We start from the raw sequence: 19,580 nt of genomic DNA, 5'->3' as shown, positions 1-19,580 counted from the left end.
ATACCGCAATAAAATGTTTAAAAAAAGGGAGATCATACCATTCTAATGGGATGTAAGAGCTTTTACTTGTATGTGATCTTAAATACATACCCCAAACAGAGAAAAAATATTATCCTTTGCCTGAGACATGTCGTTAAAAATTTATATTTGAGAATAAAAGACAAAACTAGGGAGATACAAAATCCACGTGCTCCATTTCTGAAACTGAGGCTGATCTGTAACATACTCAGTTGTTACTTCCTTACCCTGTTTTGTAAACCAGTTCGAGAGAAAAGAGCAAACGCTAATCATCAATGTAATTGCCTTAGCCCTCCCAGTCATAATTTACAGCGTGGTATTTTGTGCATAAGCAATTGTTCTCTAAATATTTGTAAATAAATTATTAAAATTTAAAGTCAAGAAGAGTAAGAGAGCAAGACCTGGGGCAGAATGTCAAAGTGGATGTATAGAAAAATTTGGATAAGAATCACTCACACACTTGCTAGGGCGGTCCATGGTGTTGTAGTAATGAGCACAGATGGACACAAAATTTTTTTTTTGAGTGAAAAGGAGGCCAAGAATAAATCTTCTTATTATGGTAATGCATAAACTCACATACACACATTCGTATGTTGAAAATATGTATTTACTGTTTCTCACATGACAAAGTATTCTACATGTATTACTAATGTTTTTTTGAGGAAGTTAGCCCCGAGCTAACATCTACTGCCAATCTTCCTCTTTTTGCTGAGGAAGATTGGCCCTGAGCTAACATCTGCACCCATCTTCCTCTCTCTTATATGTGGGACACCTGCCACAGCATGGCTTTATAGGTGGTGCTTAGGTCCGTGCCCAGGATCCAAATTAGTAAACCCCGGGCCACCAAAGAGGAATGTACAAACTTAACCACTATGCCACAGGACCAGCCCTGTGTTATTAATTTTGACGCTTATAGTAATCTTACATAGGAGAGAGAACCACTCCTTATACAATCATATCCTACTTACATCATTTCTTCAAAGAAGCCTTTCTTTTATATTCCAGACTAAATTGCTCCCTCCCTCCATGTTACTTTATGGTTAGTACAGAGACTTTTATTATAACAATTTTAACATTTTATTTAGCTTAGTTTTTACTACATGCTTCCCTACTGTGTATCTCTTGGATGCAGAAGTTGAGCCTTGAAAATATTTATTGCAATATAACTGGTCAATTGCACATTGAATGAATGATGAAATGTTTGTTGAATAAATGAATGAATAGAAGAATTATTTTTTCTCATGTGAGATTAAAGGCTAAAATTTCAGTTTATATTTAGCAGAATAGGTGTTGGCATCAAAAAAAATAAAAGGCTTAGTTAGAATGCTCTACATTCATAACATAAATAAAGAGGAAAGGAAAGAGTGATTAATGTAGACACGGAGAAGAAGAATCTTTGCTATTGCTGCTCGTGTGCATCAGACAACACGCCTCCTTATTAATACCTCTTTACTCACCCCATATAGTTTTTGCCTTCAGTAAAATCCAAGAAATTTTCTGTTTATACCTAACATAAAGTAGAGAAGAGATTTGGGTTGAAGAAAAGGCTTGGAGAAAAAAGACGGTGGCGTGTCTGTTTCCTCATTTGAGCAGCCTAGATTGAAGAATGAGGGCCCCAACTCTAGGAGTCTCCAGACAGGCGTTCAGGTAACTAGCCACATGTGGCAACAGTTTGGCAAGAAGCCCTTCTCCTCCATTGAAAACTGCATCATTCTGACCCCATCAGGAGGATAAGCCCTCAGAGCATTGAGAGACAGCCTCCCTGGTGGAATTTCAGGATGGCAAGTGACTGGGGTAAAACCTCTACAGGCAGCCAGGTAAGCAGGGGTGGGCAAGTGGAAGCTGAAGCAAGAGAATGATACCCGAGTAACACAGCCTGAGAACTGCAGTTCATAAATTCCCAAATGACTGTGTGTGAGAGCTCCTCTGAGACACCAGAAATAAGTACAGGACACTGAAGGGGAGTGCTTGCTCACACTGTCACACAGGTCAGGGCCATCAAACCAAGAGTCATTTGAGTGGACAAGTAACGGAATTGCCAAGCAATTTTGAGGACCCAACTGAAATTGGAAACCATAAATCTGCCCCACCTGGCAGAGTTATATAGTTCTCTCCAGCAAAGCTCAGGAGAGGGAAAAAGCTTTTTATGAGAGCAAGGCAGTTTGGGAGTGTGTCTAAATGAAAGCATGAGAGAGCAGGGGAAGAATGGAATTGAAAGTAAGTGTGACCTGAATGGCCAGTCGTGATGATGAATCTGGTTAGGAAAATAGAGTCAAGAAGCAAATGATAGTCTAAAAATACACGGAGGAAATTTAAAGGCTGAAGTGAATGAAAAAATATATCTAGTGGAGATAAATGTTTGTTATCAGATAGAGGGATTTCAAATGAATGGTTTAGAAGGCAGTTCAGTCCAGGGAGATAATAAATCCTGACTGTGGCCTCAGGTGTGGTTTACTGAAGAAAAATGAAGTTAAAGTTATTGCCACAGGAAAGATTCAGAAATTGTGAGGAAACTAAAGTTAATCAGGATAAGGTGAGAGTGGAAGAGAATAAAATAAATGAGTAAGATGTAGCATTCTCCTCAGAAGGCAGGAATACGTCTGCCTTTGGAACGTGTCTTGACTAAGGGAAATTAACCCTGCCTGTTCTAGAACAAGTAGCTTAATGTCACCAATATCGTAGACAAGAGTGATGTCCTATGAAATGCCAATGTGATGTTCTGTGGAATGTTTGAGATCTTTGTGGATCTTTGTACGGCACAGATGAGGAGAATACACTGTAAAGATGGACTACTATTTGCCAGGTAAAAGTTAACGGCTTCTGGTAGCGCTTCATGTAGAGAGAAACCACTTAGCGGGCTCCATAGCTGAAGACCAGTTGTGAGGGTCTGGGCCCAGTTGTCATCTAGAACTATAGCTGTAACTGGAGTCACAGCGTCAAGAAATTATAATAATTCCTAGACATTTTTCAAGATCAGTCCTCTTTCCACACAAGTCAAATAGACAAGTTAAATGGGGATGTGACAGTCACGACCATCCCAGAATCTTTCAAGTCCTTGGTGGCAGCATTAATCTCTGCAATAGCTTGAGGAAGGACATACTGTACTAATAGAGTGGTAGAACCAAGACGAAACGCCATTTGATCCCTTGACCACTGTAAGCTCCTACTATGACGGGTAGACCATTGTGGCATTTTGATTCTCTAGAATTAATGCCATTTCAGAGCTAACGTCAAGCAATCCGCAAAAATTTTGGTTATTTTTCTTTCTTCATTGCTAAGACATCCTGGTAAATAACTTCAAGTTCCTTTAGAAAAAGCTAGGAGAAAGATATACATTATACATTTTTCACTAAACAACAGAATATTTTCTCAAGCAGAAAGGGGCTTCTCTTTTATTCCAAAGGCCCTGGGTTTATGAACTGCCTCACCTCTAGGAATGTTTTCAGGAGTGATATCTCTCTTTTATGATTGAAAAATTCAAAATTCTTTTCAAAAGATCTAGGCCTTCCTACCTATACATGTTAAGTAAGATTTTAGCGTGATGCCCGTCTGTTTCTATGATACTGTGATACATGAGCTAATGACAGAGATCTCTGAGGGTAAAAACATGCTGATCATGACTTTGAATGTTTTTCGGTTTTGGTAACTATGCTCACCTTGTCTCTGGCATTTAAGTGCCACCACTTGACCCATCCAATCCCAGGATCTTGCCCTCATTGAATTCAGGAAGCCCAGTTTAATGGCAGAAATTTCCAGTCATTTTGTCCTGAAGACAATATTCTCACAGAGCTCCCAAGGATGTTAGGACTCCCCTCACTAATGTACTTTTTACAGTTTTGCTGGTATGAGAGCGTCCTTAGTAAGGGTTTGTGTGAGCAGCTCTTACCTAAGAAATCCACTCTGGTATTTATCTTTCTTTACAATATAAAAAGAAATTCTGCTACTTTATTTTTATTCTGTGTCATCTATCTTTGTGTCCACGTTTCAACCAACCAACCAAGCAAACTGAAGGGGACACTATCGGTTTTCTTAAGCTGATATACTGAATGGGGAATCTCTGATTAGTGCCCTGTAGATGCACAGCAAACAAGCTTTTCTCAGTCCCACGTTTCTATTCCACCTTGATCCCGCTCTCAGAGGCCTGTTTCACACACGTTCTCTAGATTTTGATATGTAAATTACCAAGATCTTGAAATTCTTTTGATGTGTATGGCACCTCCCCGCAGGCCACACTTGGCACTTGACCCTTTGGGGTGTGCAGAGACTTGCGTCTAGTTTAGAAGCAATGAGAAGTGGTGAAGGTGGGTTCTGAAGAGCAGTCCTGTGTGTGAAGTCTACTTCAGAGGAGGAAATTCAGGCAAGAGGAAGCTAGCCAACTGGGACCAAGGAGGAGGGGCTATTTTTACCAACAAAGAAAATGCTTGGAATTTAAACGTTCTAGGTCCTGAGCTTCATTTGCACGTTTTCAATGAGTGTCTCATAGTGAAGTGCCTCTGAGACTATAGGGGTGGGTGAAGGAATTGTTGACTCTGTAGCAGGAATGTCCTGGGACATGAAACATGTCATGCAACTTGTTTGTTTGTGCTTCTAGCATCTGCTTGAGTTCAAAATTATATGTACATTTCCCTTAGTAATTGAGTATTTTTAATCCTTTTTTTTCTTGGCTTAGAAATCAGCTTATTATCGCTTATTATAGACTTCTCAGGTTGCAGAGTCACTTGAAGTGTCAAACTCATCTTTTTAGTCTCATGCCAAGGGAGTATAACATGTCTTTGCTCTAAGCAATGCATAATTCCCTAATTCAGGATTGCCTCAGGCTCCATGCAGTATGCTTGCCACACATACTCTTGAGCACCATATGCTCAGTTTTAAGTACCAAGTAGCATACCAGCTCCCATCCAGCTTAGATATTCTGGAAACCAGTTTTCTTTCTCTGGGCCTCTGTGGGTAAGTACAGGGCTGTAGCAAAACCTAAAATATTTTTCTTATTCCTTACCTTAATTTAGCACTATCGGAATCATTCCAAGTGTTACCGTTCTGACTGGTGGAATTCCTCTCTTTCCCAATCAGTGCTCCTGCTTTCATATCATAATTATAACATAATTTGCATGGCCATATAGTCACCCTATGTTGACTTTGAAATAAACAAGATTATACCAGTTATCAAGGATCAAGGTTGTAATCACTGTATAGGTGTACGTATATGTGTATTCTCTTTCAGAACATCCAAACCTGCCATACAATATCAGAAGAATCATTATTGAAGGTGAATTGATATTTTAAAATGATCCAAAAGCGTAAGTCCTCTAAACTCATGCTTATACAATATTACTTTTAAGTTGCAATGTGTATTCTCATTTTCTTCAAGAAATATGTAATCATAGTGGTAGCTGTAACAAACTCTTTCATTGGTGAGAATGTCAACAAATTAGCTTGCAAGAGGCATTTTCATGTGGACACAAGTCATTCTGGGACAAACTCAACCAGTTGAGCCTTGTCTCTTAATAACACTGTGTTGGAAGAGTCTGAATGAGTGAACTCTAGTATAATAAGCCTTGTAGAAGAAAGGAGGCATTAACAAGAACCCTAACTAGTAGTTTCAGGAATACTTGGTCAGAAGTGGTCTTAGAAGTGGGAGCAATTATTCCTTCAGTTCATAGCCCTTGGGCAATTTGATTTTATCAATACAAGAGGAAAGAAAAGCTGGGTCTGGGGTGCAGTTCAAGGAAGGTTGAGGAAGCTGGTGAAAGTGGAAATTTTTCAGTCCTCAAAGGACTCTTATAGCCTCATCTTTAAAGTACAGTCGAAGTTCGTGTTTTTAATAAAGAAGAGAATTAAGTACTCACATCCTTCCTTTAAGGGGTGACTCCATTATTCCCAAGATGACAGCCACTTATTGGATATAATTGGTAGGTTTCTTTGTGAAATAAATGAAATAGGTTATGCTATGATCTGAATGTTTGTGCCCCCTCAAATTAATTTCATATGTTAAAATACTAACCCTAAAGGTGACTGTATTAGGAGGTGGAGCATTTGATAGGTAATTAGGTCATGAGGGCAGAACCCTTATGATTGGGATTAGTGCCCTTACTAATGAGATCTCAGAGAGCTAGCTCATTCCTTCCTCCAGGATCAGACACAGCGAGAAGACACCATCTATGAAGCAGAAAGTGGGCTCTCACCAGACACTGAATGTCTGAATGGCCTGGCACCTCCATCTTGGACTTCACAGCCTCCAGAACCATGATAAATAAATTACAGTTCTTTGTAAGCCACCCAGTCTATGGTATTTTTGTTATACCAGCCCAAACAGACTAAAGCAGTTTACATTTTAAAATATTAACTTACGTAATTTTTTTTTTTTTTTGGGTAATTTCTGCTTTAGATTCCTTCACCTGAGGCTCAGTGAAGGTAGGAGTCAACAAAGAAAAAGGAGAAAGCATTGCACTTTGTCTTTCAAGATAGAATTTTTCAAAGCAGACTCTTACAGAACTCCCAAAGACAACAGTCACAAATTGATGGCAAGAGAGATACACTTGAGAAAGAAAATAGTTTTCTGATGTCCAGAAGGTTACATGTAATTACCATGAGCAAAATTGGAAGGAAAAGGGGGAGCCAGCTGGACTCCTAAGAGGTTAAAATGTTTTCTACAATATGGGAACATTATGCCAAGACTCACCCACAAAGTACATTCCCGTTTTCCTTAATGTTTCTTAGACTAGTTATAGATTATTGTTGTTTTGACTTACTAGCGTAAGTCAAAAGAGAGAGACACACACACACACACACAAGAACTCTGCCCTTCTGTATGTCACATATGCTGAGTGGATGAATTGGAATAAGTTGGATGAGTCATACAAAAGTAGATCATTGTTACAAGAATCTGGAAAGTTTGTATCTGTATTCCAAGAAATAGATTTTTTTCTGAAGACATAAGTCACATTGATCAACTGTTATTGTTTGAACCTCATTTAAACAGAGATATTTCTGATGATTCTAATAGTTAAAGGAATATTAGAATCTTTTTCCTAAAGCCTTCTAAAATGAACAAATCAGTTCAGTTTCTATAAAATAGAATAATTTGTAACTTTTTATAAAAGTATTCTTTGAAAATGTTAATGTGTCTTTTGTTTATTTTGAGCATGCTCTATCATGTGCTCTCAGCAAACAAAACTGTAAAGAATAAAATACAGAAAGATAAATTATGAGAGCTTCTGATGTTGCCCCAGCTATCAGACTAAATAATTAGAGAATCAATGTGAGATGAGCCTAAACCTTGGGATCAGAAGATATGATGAATTTTCAAGGAATTAATTTTAATTAATTAATTCTATGAGATCAACATATCTTTAAAGGTACGATATAACTCATAAGTCATAAATAAAGGATTTTTTTTGCTTTATGTTCATAGATCAAAAGTTGATAAGTTATCTTATGGACCTTTAAATGTCTCCCCTTTCTTTTGATGGATATTAATAAGATTCTGATATTTCCAGAGAAGTAATAAAGGTAGTTATGTTCGTTTGAGTCTAGTCAATACAAGGCCAAAAATAAATTAGTTGAAATTATAAATATATTTCCAGTCATTGATTTTTTTTCATATAATCTTTTTTATCCATGTTGAGGTGGTTTTGCAATGGTTAAGCATTTTGTCTCCTTTCCTGACTATTTCATGTAATTTTCACTGAGTTACATCTCCTCTAGTGTTTTTATGTGGATTTTCATATTTTGTTTCTATCTCTTAGATAATTGTCTGGAAGCAAATTAATTAACAAATATTGTTTAGAAATTGCTCTTCAAATGTTAGTTTATATGCATTAGTTAACAGGGTCATTCACGATACTTTAAAAACCATTTAAGGAATAATTTACATTTTCTTAAGTATTTTTATTTTTAAGATAAAATTCGTATTCCATTAATGATGCTTACATTACCTATTTAAATGTGTTTTCAGCATTTTCTATGAATTTTTGCCCTACAATTAAGGAGCTTTCTTGAGTACCATTTTAAGTATAATTTCTAACAATCTATTTCATTATATTGCTACAATTTTAAACAATTTTTGCTTTTGAGGTTAAAGCTGTAGAAAGAAACATGTGCAATCTCAGTGACTTGTGTAGATGTAGAAAATGAAACCAAATGCTAAGAGCACATACAAAGCCTGAAAGTACCCGCACAGAGTTTACAAAAAAAGGAATAAAACACCAAAATTCAGATAAAAGGATGAACAAATCTAAAAGTTTCATGAAATTTGCAAAATCACCCTGTAGTGCAAAAATTATAAATAATTGGAAACCTGTGCTTAGAAGTATTTGCTTTTGATCAAATTGTCATTTTGAGCAATTTGTCATTATGCTCAATTTATCAAACCAGCTAGGTCTTTTACAATTATTTCATCTATGTTTAAATAAAATAGTTCTGCATTTGCTACTGTCAGCCCTCAATTGCAAAGACACTGGGAAATAAATTACTGTTCGAGGTGACTACTCATAAAATTACTTTTTCTTTTTTATCCATTAAGTATGTAGCACAGCAGTACCTCAGAACATATATATATATATATATAATTTATACAATATACACTTTTATCATTTTCAAAGGTTTAATTTCCTGTGAATAGGAAAGGTAGAAAGAAACTAATATTCATTTCCCTATATTAACACAAGAAACAATTAAATCCATGTTTACTGAAATGTTTCTTTATCTTTAAACATCTTTTCCTTTCTTTTTTAATATCGAACTTTTAAAAATACCCCCAAATATCAATTAACTTTCTCGTCATTGTTCACCTCATCATATAGAGCATAATTTATTGTGACATTTGTACAAGAATACATCAGATGGTAAATTTAACAGGATAATATTCCCAATAGAACAATCTACTAAATTTTCTTGCTAACTTACCTCATTTTGACATACAGAGCTTCAAGTTAAGGGGTTTTGCAATTACGTAATACTGAATAAAGACCAACATTTCTCCTGTCTACTGCAATCTCTCCTTTCTTCTCTTCCTTCCTCGTCCCTCTACCCCTTTCCCTCCCTCTTCCTGCAGCTTCTCCTCTTCCTCTTCATTCTTCTTTTCCTCCTTCTCCTTCATAATGTGAGTTGTAGTACTTGAATAATAAAAATGCATTTGGAAATGCTATATGCCCTAAAAACACACCTGCATAACAAAGCAAAATCTTAGCATGAACTGTTTTAACTTCTAAGAGCTTACATTGCACTTCCATTGCTCAAACAGTATCAACTTCAAAGGAGTGTCCTTTATTATCATTCTGCTAATGTCCTTTGGGGATGAAGACTGTAATAAGTATCATCATTGAGTGGTAACCTAAAAGTTACTAAAATGGATAAATTGAAACTATATTTAGAAAGTAAGAGACAAAAATTTAGAAAGGAAGAAAAACTATTTGAAGAAACATTACTTATAGGTGATGAAAGCAAGACAAATTATAAAGATAACTAAAACTTGTGAATACCAGGTCAACCTAACTCAGTGCTTGATTCATGGACTGTGGTTCATGGTTTGGCTAGATGGTCAGGGACTTGAAAGGTACATGACTGGACAATTAGTGACAGGGAATATGGAGAAAAGGTATGTGTATAGACCTCTCTAAATGGGCAAAGAACATAAGCATGAACGTATTTGTGTCCTATATGAATGTTCACCTAAGGTTCACCTCAGCAGAGGAAGATTTTAATATCATGTGGATGTCTTAGCAATGAAGAAAGTGAAATAACCAAAATTTGTATGCTGCCAATCTTCCTCTTTTTGTATGTGCATGGCCACTGACAGACAAGTGGTGTAGGTCTGCACCCAGGAACTGAACCCAGGCCACCAAAGTGGAGTGCGACAAACTTAACCACTTGGCCACCAGGGCTGGCCGAGTTACTGTGTTCTTGTAGAACAGTCATGCTCTTCCCCAGCACTAGTCACAGGCCAAGCACATATTCCTGCCCTGCTCTTGTGGTAAAGAGTTTTATTCTTTTCCTTCCCTCAACGGGTTTGCAAGCAATGGGTTTTCATCAGTGCCCCAAAGCAGCAATGTTTACTGCCCCTCTCCCAGAAGGTTAAGGTCTTTGTTCAGTAAGACAGATTGGGAAATGGATCTGGGCAGACTCTGTGCCTTTACTGTAGCCGCTGAGATTCCCATCCCAAGCCTTCACCACCAGGGATCTTTCTCAGATTTCACAGTGATTTTTTATTAAGGGCCTTGCATGATCTGTGGAGAGATGCCTGCAAGCTATGTGAAAATCCCCCTTGCATCTACAGCCCCCAGAGGTTCTGTATTTTTTTGCTAGTCCATACTTGACCTGTACCAGTTCAATAACAATTTCTGCTCAGTTCTTACTGGTCTTGAGAGACATCTGCTCCAGATAAGCAAGTATTCATACTCTGTCTTGCCCTGTAGGCACCCATTTTTCCTTAAATTTTGGTTTAGTTGGTTACTTTGTGACATCAGCTCTGTGATGAATTTAAAGTTTATGAATTTGAAGATGGTCTGAAGTTTTTATTTTTATTGTTATAACAGTGGGAGCAACGTCCTTTTCAAATTTTACATTCCAAGGAGAAACCAGAAGTCTTTTGCTTAAGAATTTTTTTGTACTTTTCAATTTGATCAAATTGTGGACTTGGGTGGGCACGTTTTGGAAAACTTTATCTTCAACTCCTCCAATTAGTTTAGAAATGCCTTTTATAAAATTATCTCATTCACTAAATCCTGTATTTTCAGCAATCAAAGAGAGGACAGCATAGGATCCTAGTGAGATAATCCTAAATTTGAATTGCCAATATTTCCGTTACACAAGCCCCCAACATCATAAGGAGCTTGAAGGTAGTTATTGTGTCCTGAATTTGAAGTTCCCTAAACAGAACTGTCCCACCAAACTAGGTAACAGAGATGATAATCTAAGAAAAGTTATTTCTAACAACTGTTAAGCTCAATAATTTAGGGAAAGAATAGGACTTTAGCTCAGAAAAACTGATTACTGTTGCCAGTCTCATCATATTAAAATTAAAGGAATATCTTCTTTGATATTTTTCCTCCTTTTTCTGCTTCCAAAGATTATATCCACAGATTTAATATATATTTATTTCATTGTAGCATAATATATGACATCCTTTTTTTATAGTATTTTAAAAATTGGATTATCTCTTTTCAAAATTATAGCTGAGAAGAATGGGCTTTCATTCACTCTAAAATTCACTTATGGGTCTCCTCACTTACACTATATGTGAGTACTAATTAGGTTTGAATAATTCCTTCCACTGGAAAGTTGACAATTCTTGATTTGGTATTATCAAGATTAGATGTCACATAGTACTTAGTAACATTTTGTTGAGTTACTTTATAATTCCAAGGCCATAAAAAACTCCAAAGAATCTTCTGAATAATATTTTATCTCATAAATTAAATTATGTATTGGAAATTTTACTCTATAATAATTGTATTGAAATTTTTGAAATTGGGTCATCCATACATAGTCTACATGCTAAATCAATTATTGTATTTGCCTAAACAGAAAATTCTATTCCCTAACCACACCACTGACCAAGACTACCTTAGTGTTCCCCTCAGTTTGACAACACATTAAGATTCTAGGGCCCTGACTTCCCTTTTCTTGGAGCATTTACTTTAGAAAACTTATCATTGTAAATTCTTCCCCACTCCCTTGAGATATAGGGATTTTGAAAAGAATCTTATGAGTTTTATATCCCAGGACAGTCTTTTTCAAGGACCCCGAAGGCTTTGCTTCAAAATGCATTCATCGATGAGGACAGTGCCCATCTCCCAGTTTCTGTGGGAAGGTAGGAGCTTAACTTCAGGGGGCACCTCACTTCTAATTGTGAAACTATCTCCTGTCAGGAGGATACTAGAAAGTTTACTTTTCTTTCGATAAAGCCAGTTAGCAAACAGATGGCCTAAGATCTTTCCCTCACCCCAGGTCTTAAAAACCTACTCTCTTTTGTTTCAGTGTCATAGAGCTCAGACAGGGTTCTGAAGCCTCTCCCCTAGCGCAATAGCCTTGCATAGTCTTTCGTGCCTGTTTAACTTTGCCCCTGGCAATTTTGCTTTGACATCCTATAATAAATGATTATCATATAAGCAATCCCAGACTTATTAAAGTCAATAATATTAAGATCACAAATACAGTTCCTGAATCCAGAAACAGCAGATAGTGTTTTATATCTTTTACAATGTTCACAGCATTTTATTTTCCAGTGACTAGCCTATTTGAAACTCTATATATTCAAATACATATATACATTTTTTCAAATCTATATCAATATATATGCATTGTTTTTCAAATTCTGCCCAAAAGTCAATTTGCCATTCTCTGATAAAGTCAACATTTCCCATTCCCATTTCAATTTCGGCTTGTACAAGGCATGCGTTTTTTTGAATTGCCTTATATCTTCATATTGTTTTGAGTTTTCACAAAATGACCTTTAACTTTAACTTCCTTCCATCGGTCACTAGGAACAGAGAGGATGTCACCAACTAATTTCTTACTAATGGCTCCACCAAGATAACAAATTTTCTTCACTATCAACCTGACGAGATTTAGAGAAGCAAGTTAAACATGGAAATCAGCACATTCATGATCTGTCCTTGACGGTCTGTGATGTTTTGAACAAATCACCCCATGCAATGATCTCATGATCTATGTAACTTTTTTTCTGAGATCAGTAGGGTCCCCAATACTATAAACTAGAATCTGTGAGGAAAGATCTAGAAATGTAGCAGAAGGGAACATGGGAAAGAAAAATATATTGCCTTATAGGTAACTTGCCTCAAATATAATCACCGGGAATCATTAAAAACAAAATGGTAAGGGGGAGAGCTTTTGTTATCTCTGCTTTTGATTGCCATTCCAAATGGTTGAAATTGGATTTTTTTTTTTAGATATAAAATTTTAAAATGTCCTTTATGAGGATCATTACTGTATAGTGAAAGAACAAGAAAGAGAGAAAATAGGAAGGAAGGAGGAAGGAAGAGGAGAGCGGGAAGGAAGGAGGGGAGCGGGGAAGGGAGGGAGGGCAGGAGGAAAGAAGGAAAGAAAGAAGGGAAAGAAGATAATTTGGCTAGCCACCTATTTAATTACCCCTGCCTGACATCCACCAAAAAGAAATCATGTTTTCTGGGTATTTGTTATAAGTTTCCTAATTCCAGCAGTTACAGCATTGTTAATGGATATGGAAGGCATAATAGCTTAAGTCATTTACTTGGGGCATAAGTTTCTACATAGTGGGCAGTTTCTTCATTTTTCCTTAGATTAACATTTTTACCACACAAACTTACAAATCTCTCTTTTATATTACATATTAAGTTAACCACTATGTCTTCTACCAACTTATTTTGCCTAAGTACCATAACTCTATCTTTTCTCACTAATATGTATTTTTACATGATGACATCATCTAGATCTCACTATTGAAACACTGAAAGAGGAAACAGGAGAGAAAGTGTCTTGAAGAACAGATAATTAGGGAAGGGAGATCAAAAGTTATTGTCTCCTGCATTCTTCAGATTCTAACCTCCACTTAGAGCAGAGAGGAAAATAAAACCCATTAAGCTTTCACATCACATCATGAAGTGAGCACTGCTTTTGCCCACTCACAGTAAGCTTTTAAATTTTATTTTACTCAGAACAAACAGTTTTCTGAGCCAGCCCTGGTGGTCTAGTGGTTAAACTTTGGCGCTCTCATCTCCATAGCCTGGGTTCCTTTTCCGGCTGTGGAACCGCATCAGCTGTGTGTGGTGGTGGCTCATACAGCACCACGCTAACAGCTGAGACACACAACTATGCCCTGAAGCTTGAAAAAAAAGGAAAAAGAAATCTTCTGTTTCATGTGAAGTTTCTTGATAAACAATTTATGTTTCAGTTTGTGACAACGGTCAACATGAATTATTCTAGCTGATCAATATTTTAATAGTCGAAAACTTATTTTGGAATCGAAATAGAGAATTAATAGTTTTATTTTCAGTAGTGAAAGGAAATTTTCTCTCAACAAATATAGACACGTTTGAAACTATCTCAAAATCTATAAAAGTTGTTTAAACCAACCAATAAACTACTTCTCAAAGGCAAGATCACAGCATATTTTTGTAACTGTTTTGAAGTAATATGGCATAAATATTTATGGGTATTTTAAGAAAGGTCACATTATACTAGTGCTGGATTTGGAACCAGTCAGCACATGCTCGTTATTGGGCTCAGCTGGGAGTCTCAAAGGATACACCCCTGGACCTGTCTATAATAGAATTGCAAGAGCAAAAACAAGCTCAACAACAGAGTTGGATCAGCAAAAATTCTTTGAAGGAAAAACTTTCTTTGCACACTGTGTTATAAAATAAAGCTTCTAAAAAGACCTTGATTGTTCTTTAATAACATCAGCAATCTGGAGTCTATGTCTAACTGGACTTCCCCAGGCAAGTAATACATTGATCCCCGCACCCGGGCCTAAACAGATGGATGAGGGCTCGCGCACAGTATGCTGGAATCAATGCCATTTGGCTCTATCACTTTCCAGGCGATAAATATATATTTCCTTTGCAACTGATGTTGCTAATCTAGAATGTTTTTAAATTATAAATGGAATGCAATGCTATTGAATACTTATTATACAACTCCCAAAATAGGATGATTGAACACAATGAACCAAACCAAACAATAAGAAAAACTCATCTGCCAGCACAAATGGGCTCCAATTCCATTTTTGTTTATTCAGAAATAGTAAAAAAACAAACAAAAAAAATCATTCTCAGTTCCACAAAGAATTCTATCCACAGAATGCTGCAATAAAGATTCATAAATTTTCTGCACAATGATATCTGGAAATGTTCCAGACCAAACCTCTAAAATGCAATCTATATGGCACTTTCTTGGAAGCAAAACTTCAGAGAGAAGCAGAATGGAGCCCAGCTGCTCTTTCACAGGGCCCCGCTGAGCCTCCGCAGACTCAACGGCCGCATCTGTGCTGGAGGGACGATTTCGTTCAGCTTGCTGTCCGTTAGCGTGCAATTCTTTTCTTCTTTTCTTTCTTTATTAGGGATGTCCTATTCAAGGTATTTTAACCTATAACCCTATCTCTTAGTCTGTTAAATCTTAGCCTCTATTCCTCATAGAACCTTATATGACTTCTTTGTAGGAACCAGTTAGGGAGAAAAATATTGGAAGAAAGGGATACTTGAGTCCTGGTTTTTTTTTATTGTTCCTATCTCCTAAAGCTCTGGGGGACATGTATATATATGCTTCAAAAATCACATTTCATATATTTACTTTATATAGATCTCAGTCATATAAAACTTATATACTTTGGAAGCTTAGATCTAAAATTGAATATGCAATACCTGTTCAAAATCAACACAGAGTCACATCCCATGAGGTTTTGGTAGCCACCAATTTGAAAAATTTTAATTTATATAAACTATTACACTGTGGTACTATGGATAACATATTTTGATTTATTAAAAAGTAACTCAACTTTATTGAGTATGTATATAGCAGGTACTTTCTAAATTTCTCACATCGGATTATTTCATTGGATTTTGTCCATACACTTTGAGGCCAGCACTGTGATACGCCATCTGCAGGTATTGAAACTGAAGCACTAGCAGTTACGTAATCTATCCGAATTCACCCAACTAATGAGTAGTGAAACACAGATACGATGCTATGCATAGTCTCTCTGAAAAGTGAATGAAATAAGCAGGAATGCCATCTTTAGGTTTAAAATCTCCATCTCAAAACTATTCACTTTTAATTGAATTATAAATCAGACCATAATCTGAGATTGAAAGAGATGCTACAAAGTGTACAGTTTACTATAATGGTGTTCATTTCAATAAACAATTCATCTTCATCCACTCCTAGTCAACATATCTCCATTTGTCTTCTTAAACATTTATAAGCGAATTCCCTTTTAGTTTGAAACTACCTGATTGTACTTCTTTTCACTGAGATTTGTTCTGAAGACAGAGCACTTCAGCCTCTGCTTTGCAGCCTCTGCTTTTGAAATTACTGGATTCCTGTGATGACAGCCTACACTTATGTACCAAGAAGAAATGTCAAGATAGTACTTTATTGTCAAAAGTGTCTGACACTGTTGAGATTGAACCTAGGAGATCGACTTAAAATAAATATGCTCTCTGAAGTATCCCTTTCATATTCCTTAAGACCACCGTGGTCTTGCTGCATCCTCCTCCTTTCTTAGGGCTCTTCAATTAACTAAGAGTCACAGCTGCCATAGACACTGCATATGAGGGTCCCTCGGACCCAAGAGAATCGGGGAAAGTTATGTCATTTATCTGCATAGAAAGGAGAAAAGTTGGAGCAGCAATAAATAATCCTGCAGAAAGTAAGATTGCCTATAAGGATTGATGGACAGTATTAAAAACAAAGAAAAAGAAAATTATGCTAGTGTTAAAAAGCTTTTCTTAGACAATAAGAAATGTCCCATCACAGATTAAAGAGACAGATTTTTCTCTAGCTAAGATTTTGTGTTAGAGAGCTATATGTAAACACACATACAAACATACATGCACACATAGAACCACTCCTGTCATACGGAGAAAACATAGATCAGATTTCTAAATACAACCAAAACAAGTGTCTAAGAGAGGTTGTATGATTGAGAATGTCTAAGACTGTTAATATTCTGTCCAATAAAAAAAATGATTGCCAAGGTTTTTTTAAACCAGTTCTATTAGTGTCACCTCAATTTGGGGATAATTGATCTCTTTATTATTTCTTCTGGTTCAAGAACATGGTATATTTTTCTATTTATTTAAATCTTATTTGGTTTTTTTCATTCTAATTTTATAGTTTTCTGCATATAGGCCTTATAGATATTGTATTTGGTTTATTTTTTGGTTCTATTGTAAGTGATATGGTGTTTTAACTTTAAATTTCAATTGTTCACTGCTGCTATTTAGGAAAGCAATTGACTATTGCATTACACCCTTGTATCCTGTGAACTTTCTATAATCACTTAATAGTTCCGGGAAGATATTTGGTTGCTATTGTTGATTCTTTGGAATTTTACACATAGATAATCACGCCACCTAAAAACAAAGACAATTTTATTTCTTCCTTCCCAACCTGCATACCTTTTATTTTCTTAAGTTTTTGTTGTCAGAAGGATTTTTTTTCACCTTTTTCCTCATGGCTGATCATGGTAAATTGGATTGAAATGATTTGTTTTAGAGTTGAACACTAATCTTGTACAACTTAAGAAAAACCTTCAATTGGTTAAGTAATAGATTTCATGTCAAGATCTTTCTTACTGGCTTTGTGTGGTGACAGCCATGGTAGAAGTAAATTGGAATTAAAATGACTAAGATTGATTATTCAAATGATTTATCTCCCATGAATTCTATCCTAACTTATTTACGATCCCTACATATTTACTGTCATGAGTATATAATCTGTGCCAGATACCTCTGTTTCTCTTTCCAGGGTCATTCTACATCCTGGTTTACCTGGCTCCTTCTTTTGCAAGCTGTTGTGTTGGACTAAATTAATAAAGTCACTTTTCCTCTGGCTTCAAGTTGGGTTCCGACTATATGAAGACTAGAACAAAGGAGGCAGTGGTTTTGGTGGCCAGGTAGGCAGGCTAGATCTAGTGAAGACATTTACAATCCTCATGCCTCAGATAATTGACTAAGAAGATAGAATCTCAGTCCTGAGACAGGGAAAATAGTCTTAGATGTTTTGGGAACTGGTACAGGTACCCAGAGCCACAAATGTACAAAAGAAAAAAAAAGTGCATCAAAAGAAGCGAGAGCAGAGAGGGAGTTTGGAGGATAACGGTGTGAAATTACTAAAGATTCATCTTTGGTTTCTTCAGAATTTGGTCTGTGACTAATATGGGTTTTTGGCTTTCTATTTCAAAATTATATAATGGAGTAAGAAGCAATCCTACTGCTATGAACTGAATTGTGTCCTCTCCAAATTCATACTTGAAGCCCTAATCCCCAATGTGACTGTATTTGGAGACAGGGCCCACAAGGAGGTAACTAAGGTTAAATGAGGTCATAAAGTAGGGCCCTCATAGGATAGGATTAATATTAATATTGGAGATATCCCACAACAAATTCATAATGGCAGTAATATTTGGAGCTCATGCATTCACCTGGAGATAATGGCATCTTTATAGTTATTTTTTATATATCTCTTGAACAAGGGTAAATCCTACAATTGGTGCATTTTCAAAGCCTGAAAAGAATGACGATTCAGTATTTGCTCAGGTTACTAAAATTTTGTTGTACTATTAAAGCAGAAATTAAAGAGTCAAAATGTTAAGATATGCAGTGTTATAACTGGACATGGCATCAGAGTGACTTACTTGATCCTCAGGTAAGACAGAGCAACCTTCAGTGGCTTTATTGCCTTCAGTGAAGTGGAAAACCAAACTATTTAGAGGAACTCACGGCCACATGCTTCATTTTATAACATTATAGGCTGATGAGGAGCAAGTAGGTTGGGGTGGAAGAACGAGAGGAAGGGAAATACAAGAATCTACTTTATTACTGAAAGGAATTTCATGTTGACCATGATTAGGCCATATTCATATTTTTATTTGTGTATATACGTATGTCCACCATACTTTTTAAAATAAAAGGCCCACAAAATGCCAGACAAGGAACCTATATTCTTAGAGTTCAGAAGGCGAATCCCATGAGATATTCATGACTGGACATTTTAGGGAAACACCATACGATTCTTAATAAACATTCTAAGTATGTTCCAGAAGAATAGACTTCTATACACACTGATTTATGTTTATTAATGGTATTCCAATATCCAGTCATTTAGGATACGAGTAAATTACACAATAGCAGGGATAAATTTTAAATGCTAACAATAATATATTATACTATCTTAGTATGCCAACTTTCTGTTGAACATAGATATTAAGTGTCTTGTTTATTCTTGGTGCTTTCCTAAGACACATAAATGTTTTTGCTGTGATTCAAATTCATCTATCATTTGACAAATATCAATATAATGTGAATATTTGTCTATTGAGGTTGAATGAGACTTGAAAGGAAATTCAAGTTGAAGATTATACATCTATTTGTTAGAAGAAATTGAAGTAGTTAATAAAGCCAAGCATTTAAGTAAGTATGTAGTTAGATTGTTCAAGTAGCTGCAGTAATTAATTTTGAATAGAATTTTATTTTGAAAATATTGCTTCTAAAGTATTTTTAAAATTTAATGCAATTAATAGACTCATCTATAAATAATGTTTCATGGCTTAGAGATATGAGGTAGAAAACAAAATGAACAGTGTATAACATATTTTATATATTTTACATATTTCTATGATGAAAAGTTGTTTTTTCTGTGCTAGCATAAACATTGGGCCATTGTTTATCATTTGATATCTTCAGGACTTTGTTGCAGAAAAAGTGTCTCGATGTGTTAAACAGAGGATGATTTCCTCTTGGGAATTAATTGCTGAATAGGGAGGTGGCTGTAGGTGGATCTCCAAGAATGACTCCAAGATGCCAGGACAGTGACCTGCTGGTGAAGCTGCTGCTTCTGACTCTGCT

The sequence above is a fragment of the Equus przewalskii genome, chromosome 2 (genome assembly GCF_037783145.1).
Source record: "Equus przewalskii isolate Varuska chromosome 2, EquPr2, whole genome shotgun sequence".
NCBI classification, from domain to species: domain Eukaryota; kingdom Metazoa; phylum Chordata; class Mammalia; order Perissodactyla; family Equidae; genus Equus; species Equus przewalskii.
This window is presented reverse-complemented; position numbering follows the sequence as displayed.